Source organism: Cygnus atratus, chromosome 29 (assembly GCF_013377495.2).
Source record: "Cygnus atratus isolate AKBS03 ecotype Queensland, Australia chromosome 29, CAtr_DNAZoo_HiC_assembly, whole genome shotgun sequence".
NCBI classification, from domain to species: domain Eukaryota; kingdom Metazoa; phylum Chordata; class Aves; order Anseriformes; family Anatidae; genus Cygnus; species Cygnus atratus.
Window position 1 is genome coordinate 891,844 of NC_066390.1, and position 8,538 is coordinate 900,381.

The following is an 8,538-nucleotide window of genomic DNA, read 5'->3' on the forward strand; positions in this document are numbered from 1 at the left end:
GGAATTAACCAAAAACACAGAATGTCATTCAGTTTGGAAAACTACTGGGGGCAGGAACCTGGAAAGTACTGGCAAATAGACTTTACTGAATTGCCAAGAAAAGGGGGGGGGCCTAATGTTTTTGTAGTCCTTGTGGACACATATACAGGTTGTCCTGGGGCTTTTCCGTGTCGTACCAGTAAGGCAATAAAAGTAGTAAAAGCTCTGTTAAAAGAGATAATACCAGGATTTGGAATTCCTTAGGGAATGTTATCAGATAAAGTCCACATTTTATTAGGACTGTGCACATGTGCACATTTTTAGTAGTCCCGCCAAAGTCGTGCGCACCTGATGGGGCAACTTGCCTTGGTTATATGCAGTCAAGAGTTACATATGCATGAAGTTTCACAATACGCCTATACATATTCATAACCCGTCCCCGCTTCATATTAAAATTAGTTCCAAGGAGTCATTTCCATAAACTCCTCCCATCTGTGCTTGCACAGTGTATTCTGGTGGTGGTCGTCGGGGGTCGTGGGGATGAAGATTGATGACTCTTCCTCGTCACCGCTAGCTGACCTCTTGTCTTTGCACAGACTCAGTTGCTCCTTGGCTCTTGTCCATCTGCAGGACCAGTTTCTACCAGTTTCTTAAGATAGGCTCACACTCTTATTAGGAGACTGACCTTGGTAAGGGGCCCAAGGCTTCTTGCTTTAGTTAATTTGCACAACGCACCATAGTTAGCAAAGACACTAAGTAGCATCCTAGTTTAATGCTGTCAGCGCTCTATCTCTACTTGATAAGATTCTCCTAACTCCCCCTCTCAGTCCCCCCCTTTTCTAAAAAGTTAGTAAATTCTTTTACTATTTCTACTTTCAATATAGTGTTTCTCTATCTAACACTCTTTCAAAATATCTGTTAGACTCCAGTTTCCGTCTGAGTTGGTTCTTTTTCCACTCACTGTAGGAGTTTCCTGTACTCTTAAAACACCATAAGGTACATCGGATCACTACGCAAAGAACCATGGACAAAACCACAACCATGATTATTGTGATAAACAACTGTTTCGGCCAGGTTAGGTTTGGCAACCAGGAAGTTAATTTTTCTACCAAGTCTGTAAATCCCCAGGATGTATCATCCTGAGCTACTGCATGCAAAATTTTATTCTTTTCCCAAATCTTCTCCAGGTCAGTCTCAATCTGTTTTTGTTAACATATACACAGCAAGTTTGGTTTATGACTGTACACAATCCTCCCTCCTTGGCTAAAAGTATATCTAATCCCACCCTATTCTGAAGCACTACTTTGTGTAGCGAGGAAATTTCTTCCCATAATTCCGAAAGAGCATCAGCTGTGGCATTTTCAATAATTTCTAATGTGGCTGAGATATTTACGACAGCTTTTTCTAATTCACTTATTCCCAGGGGTGGAATCGACCACCTTACAAAACTATGGAATCCCGTGGGTCTCATCATGAAGGGGTTATTTGAAACAGTACGTGTTTGTCTCCATAAGGTCTGGACTATTCCCAGAGTCGGTTCAGTGAATATACCCCCTCGAGGACTAAGATAGCCCCCAATACAATGACCCTTCCAGCTTAAGGGTAAGCTTTTTCTAGCATGCCCATTTCCACATAGCCAATAAGATCCTTTTTGTAGCTTGCAGATTTGCGTGAGAGAATTGAGACCGTGAGATCCTGAGTTCGTTGACACCTACACCATAATCTCTAATTTTAGTAAGATTAAAAGTTCCTACATATTCTGCCATACTACAGTTGTCAGGTTCCTGGGCTAAATAACTGAGTGGACCTGTACCTACACATGGGGTTTTATCGTTTAAGCATCTGCTGTATATGTTAACATTTTCGCGTGGGAGTAGTTCGGGTCTCTCCCCTAGATGTTCACGATCATCCTTGCCAAATGGACACGTTCCATTTCTTGGGTGCGCAAAGGTCAGTGTCCAATTCATACTGCGTATGCCCCATACGGGGAATTCTAGGTTGCCTCTAGGCAGCACTGTGCACACCCAACAGTCAGAAAGGTTGAAACTATCACTCACTGCCCGGGTGAGTTTCACATAGGTATTGTGCACCCACTGTTCAGTTTCCTTGACCAATGATGCCATTAAGACTGTGCGAAATGTAACCTTCCAGGTTGCACCTGAGTAACCTTCCATAGGATCTTGGGTGCCTTTTTCACTCTGTTGTGATAGGATCCAGGCATTCTGCTCCTTGATTCTGATCGCTGTGACCTGGAACGGTCCTTCCCACTGTGGTTTCAAGGTCTTCTCTGCAAGAGACTTTACATACACATAATCTCCAGGTTGTATATTGTGCACTGGTCCATCTAACCCTCTACCCCGAGTCCCACTCACATGCTTTCCAATTTCATCAAGCTGTTTACCTAAGGCCACCATACGGGAGGTCATAATTTCATCCCCAGCTTGCATGGATATCCCTCTTCGTATTCCATAGGGTGGTCCATATAAGATTTCAAAGGGGCTTAGCCCTTCCTTTGCCCTTGGTCTAGTTCGTATACGCAAAAGGGCTGAAGGAAGAGACTGAGGCCAGGCCAAATTTGTTTCCTGTCCCAATTTTACAATTTGCTGTTTGATTAAGTGGTTCATTTTTTCTACTTGGCCACTCGACTGAGGGCAATATTGGAGTATGAAGTTGTCAGTCTATAGCCAAATGGCGGCTAGTTTGTTGTACCACTCTTGAGATAAAGTGTGGTCCCCGGTCAGAGGATATAGTTGCTGGAACTCCAAAACGTGGTATTATTTCTTGTAGTAATATCTTAGTTACCTCCCGAGCCTTGGCTGTTCTGGTTGGAAATGCTTCTGGCCGTCCTGAAAAGGTGTCAGTTAATACCAATAAATACCGGTACCCCCCTTTTCTTGGGAGTTCAGTGAAATCAATCTGCTATTGTTGTCCAGGCCCATTACCTTTTCCAATTTGGCCCATTTTTGGTTTGGGAGTGTTCTTGGGATTAGTCTGCAGACAAAGATCACATTGCTGAGTTACCTGTCTTACTGTGGTGTACAAATCAGGCCCTATCCATTTTCCATTAAAAAACTCTTACGCTACTTCAGCTCCCCAGCATGCTTTATTATGTTCTCCAGATACCATTCAATTTAATATGGTGTCACAATTCTCCCATCATTTATTTACGTTAAACCTGTAGGTTACATTTTCCGTTTACATCTTAGAATATTCTACTTCATTTTCTAAAGCTTTTGTTAATGCCTGATTTTCTGTTCCTAGTACTAGTGCCAAAATTTGACTCTCAGATGCCCGTTCTGCCACCCCTTTGGCTCCTGCATCAGCCAGGCTATTTCCCCTTTCAGTATCAGTATCTTCTGCTTGATGTATGCAGGTATACCGCTTGGAGTAATTTCAGTATCTCTTCTGCATGTTTAATTGAGGAAGATAGAAGTCCTCTCTCCTTCCAAATTGCCCCACGTGTATGCACCACACCAAAGGCATGTTTCAAATCTGTCCAAATGTTTGCCAGCTCAAAAGCTCTTATCAAGGCGATGATTTCCACCTTTTGGGCTGATGTTTGTTACCACATATCCTGTGAGGCGAAGTCCCTGGCAGACGAAGCTGCTGCCGTCTATATACCAATCCTCCACATCTCCTAGGGCTGTATCCTTTAAGTCTGGTCAGCTGGAGTATACCGCGTCCCTGGTCTTGATGCGATCATGAATGGATAATCTGGAAACTCTGTTACTAAGGAAAGAGGCTGGGTTCACAGTATTAGTGCCGAAAAAAAAATAATAAACTAATAGTCCATTATACACATTCCTTTTCTTCTTCAGTAGCTATCATTTGCATGTTGCAACAATGTCCCCTTTTCCCAAAGGGGTCTTTCAAGCTTCAAGATCACAGTTCCTGAATATGGTGGGGGTATTCTTGAACCCCTGTGGTAACACTGTCCACGTAAGCTGAGTTTTCCATCCTCTGTTAGGACTTTCCCATTCAAAGGCAAAGAGTTTCTGACTTTCAGCTACCACGGGAAGGCAGAAAAAGGCATCCTTTAAATCTAGTACCATGAACCAAACTTGACTGTTTTTCTCAGTTTGTAATTCTAATCATTTTTCCCATTTAAATTTCAAGCATTGCAAAAAAAAAACAAAAAAACAAAAAAAAAAAAAACGCCTTTTCCTGTTGGCCAGCTCCTATTACATTTACTGACTAATTAACACAGAGAAAGAAGCTCCCGTAACCAACAAAAAATTCAAGCCTCTCTCTTCGTTTCCTAGCTTTATTTCAACTAGTGGACCTGCTAGGGTAGATGCCCCATGTCCCCGTCATTCCTGACTGTTGTAAGTTTATCCTGCAGCCTAAGACAATTTCTTTCCCTAGAAAGAGGCTAGCCAATTGCCTCTGTTTGTTTTCTGAAGCCAGGCCCAAATTTTTTGTGTTTTTTTTTTTCTTTCTTTTTTTCTCTTCATTGCATTTCAAAGTTGGTCCAAAAATTCAAAAATTCCATAGGGGTTTCTCTTGGACCTTGTTGGAACAGATTCTCAATTCCCAGTTTAACCAGATTTTGGTATTTCCGGGGTGATTAGGGTCTCAGTGGGGTGGTCGGTCAGGGGAATGCAATCGTTGACAGTTCCCTGAGCGGTCCCATTGGCAATCTGAGCTCACACATGTACTCAGGTTGTTTTAAGAGTTAGCTGCTTTTCTGTTTCCACGACAACTCTCTCGGACCCATCACGATCCCTCTGCCCCAGAGGGCTCACACCCGCGATTTAGAGATCTCAGCCTCGGGTTGAGGCGGAACTATTAACATTCCTACATCCTCTTTCCCTGCTCATTCAACTTCAAACAGCTCTGTTAAATACTACACGCCACACAACCTTTAACACCTTCAACGACCCTTTTAACACTTCCTTTATCTTTCTCCAGCCTGTACTTTTCTAATGCCAACACCAAAGGCTCAGTCAGGGGCCAACTTCATTCCATACCTTTTCCCTCCACGATGCTGAAACAAAGTATCAGTATACAACATTTCATCCTATTTTCCTTCTCTCCTCAAAAACAACATTAATTGCAAGACACTGTTATAGTCGATTGATCCATAAAGTGGCCATTTAGTTTATATAGTGGCCACCATTGACTGCAATACTTAGTGAAAGTCCTCTTGCTTTCTGTGCCCCCATTTCTAACAATATCCTTCCAATGTGCCAATATGCACCCAAGGAGGCTTTCTTTAAAACGTCTTTGCTTTGGATATTACCCATTTCCTTGATTTCCCATTCCCTTTTATTTATTTATATTAGTTACTGTGCCTTGTTTCAATTTCCACACAAACCTTTTTATTGCAGGTTTTTACTATCTTCTTCCCAAATGTGCCAATTCTCTGGGATTAAACTCTTTTTTCCACATACAAACTTCACTATTTCAGATTATTAATGAGCCCCGTTCCAATCATAAATCCACAGGACTTCGGAAAAACACCTGCAGCACTCAGCCTTCCGTCTTCTAGACAAACAATACCACCTTTTTCACAAAATTTACATTTCAACAAGACCGAATTTCAAGCCGAATGCTAATTTTTCTCATGCACTTTGTTAGTAAGCCTACACAAAACAAGGAATCACTTCTGCGTATCCATCAATATGGGGATTTAAAAAGGTATCGTGGCCTAAATAAATTCGCTCTCCCCCTTCTTACCAAATTCCCAGGGCTCAGGTCCGAACCACCAAAGAAGTGACTCTCGGTTCTACCGCTTTGATAATCAGTCAGCCCCCCTCCCCCGATACTTGGGAAACTGACCAAACACCACCTCAAATATACCGAAACTTCTGAACTGTTACTTAGATAATGCTCCCACTTTCCTCCTTGACACACTCAAAATATTTAAGAACAAAATAGGATTACAAGATGCACCACCGGGGGTGGATTGTTAGGATATAGAGGTGGTAGGTTACCCAATGACTCCCATTCATCATCTTTTTCTTTTTCCTTTTTTTTATTTTTTTTCTTTTTTCTTCTTCTTCAAACGTCTCGTCTGCTTTTAGTGTAAATATTGAGGCTGGAAAAGGACGTGAAGTCCTGATCCATAATCCTGCATAATCACTTTCCTCCTGGCTAAAAAGGTTCCTTTGAATTAACATGTATATTTAAGGCCTGGCAAACCCAGTTTTCAAAGGATCCGAAAACGGGTCAAAAGACATGTGGTCTTAAAGGCTCCTTCGGCCTTTCTATCATACAATACTGGACCATTTTTAATTGACTTTTTTCCTTTTCTGGGGCCCCTATTGTTCCAATTTCTAATCATTATCCCTAATGGACTTTCTGGTGGTATATCTGGTAATTTGCTCCCTTTTCTCTGGTCCCGGGTCACGATTTTGTCTGACCCATCTAGGAATTTTACTGTGGCAATTCCTACAGCCCTTGGTTGCCTTAGTGAGAGTGTCTTGCAGGGGGTTTAGGACCTATCACCCAACCACGAATCCTATAGGAATCGCTTTGGTCCTTCACTGGCCAAGTCCCTCACGGGAGATTGGAACCGCGGTTAGAAGACCTCCACAATCGCTTCGGAACTACGTTCCGTCTCAGTCACACTCTCACACACACATAGGCAACCGAATCCCACCCAACCGAACGGTATACGACTTAAATACTTACGACTCCGTCATCTTCGTTCGGATCTTCGCGCGCACAATTACGGGCAAAATATAGTGCTGCAGCCGGCAAAGGGAGCTCATAAAAAATCTAAATCTTTGCTTGCCCTTATTCAGGTTCAAGATGGCATTAGTCTCGACCCGACTCAAACAGGAGCCACCAAATGGTGGGGGCGCCCCTCCTAGATCAAGTCAGAATTCAGGAACCAAGACCGTCCCAGACGAGCCCCCAGTTGTTATAAATGACTGAGTCCCAAATAGGACTGCAATCAAAGTTTACAATTTATTGAACGAATAGAGGCAAGCAAACAGCGCTGGGTGCGCCGGGAGTCTCTGCTCCACCAAGACGCACACCCGTTACATAAGACGGCTGATTTTTTATACTCCTAGGCTAATACATATTTATTACTACTTCTAAAAGAGGCAGGGTTATTATAATTGGTTTCCCGAATCCAAAGTCCTCCCAGGAGCGCCTCCTTATCAGACTCTGGTAGTCTCTCGGGGGCCTCTCGGACGGGAGGCTCATATTCTTCCTCCTTATCTGGTGGTCTCCTGGCCGGATGTCAGAAGTTACTGCACGTCCCTGCAGAGTCAGCAGTTTTCCTCTAAAGAAATCCCTTTGTTCTCTTATCACCTAAACCCAGGCCTCAATATTAACCCTTCAAATCCCTTAGTGGCACGAATTGCTGGACCATTCCTTACACATTCAATCCAGGGCCTTTGCTGGAGAGCTGCAACTGCAGGGGCAACATCTCCTCTTGGCCACCCATGGGGCAGGCTGTAGGGTGTGAGTGTGGGGGGGATGAGGACAACCTGAATGCATGGGGACACCCCATGGGGTCTCTCCCTGGGGAGCCCAGCACGGGACAGAGTACTCCGGGTGTGGCCTCACCAGGTCCGAGGAGAAGGGAAGGATTGCTTCCCTCGACCTGCAGGTAACAAAGCTCCTAATGCAACCCAGGACACCATGCGCTTGCTTAGCAGCAAGGGCACACACGGCTGGCTCATGATCAACTTGGTGTCCACCAGGACTCCCAGGTCCTTTCCTGCAGAGCTGCCTTCCAGCTGGGTGCCTCCAGCATGGCCGGGTGCCTGGGTTGTTCCTCCCCAGGGGCAGGACTCTGCGCTTCTCCTTGTTGGACTCCATGAGGTTCTTGTCAGCCCACCTCTCCAGCCTGTCGAGGGCTGTCTGGATGGCCGTGCAACCCTCTGGTTACTCCTCCCACTTATGTGTTACCTTCAGACTTGCTGAGGGTGCATCCTCCCCGATCATCCAGATCCTTAATGAAGCTGTTAAAAGGGACTGCACCCAGTATTGACCCTTGGGGCTCCTGGCCTCCACCTAGACTTCGCACCACTGATCATCATCTGAAGGGATGCAAGACACGGACTCCTGATGGCTCTTGAACACGAGACGTTTATTGCCCTTTTTCACTACTGCATATACTTTCCCTGTAGCCCCACGCGCCTGTCCACGTGCCCGAATCTGTCATACAATTGGTTAGAGACCCTCGGACACGCGCCTCGAGCCAGCCAGCAATTGGCCACTGCCCAAAGCTCATCTTTAACACTGGAGCCAATTTACTTTATCTCGACCTTGCTCAAGTTTTTGTTTCTACCGCTTCTTTCCTCATTATCTCTAATTCAGGGACGTGTGAAACAGCGCAAAGCCACCTGCGAATTCCTTTCCCACAATCATCCTCTGGGCTTGGCCAGGCAGACTGTTTTCGACCCACCTCACGGTCTGCCCATCCAGCCCATACATCAGCCACGTCTCTAGGAGGATCTTGAGGGGGACAGTAGCAAAGGCCTTCCTGAAGTCCAGGAAGACAATCTCTACCTCTCGGGATATCAGGCTGGTCATTTTCAGGCAGGCAGGAGCTTATCGAGTTGATCGAGTGTTACTTCCCCTTGGTGAATCCCTGCA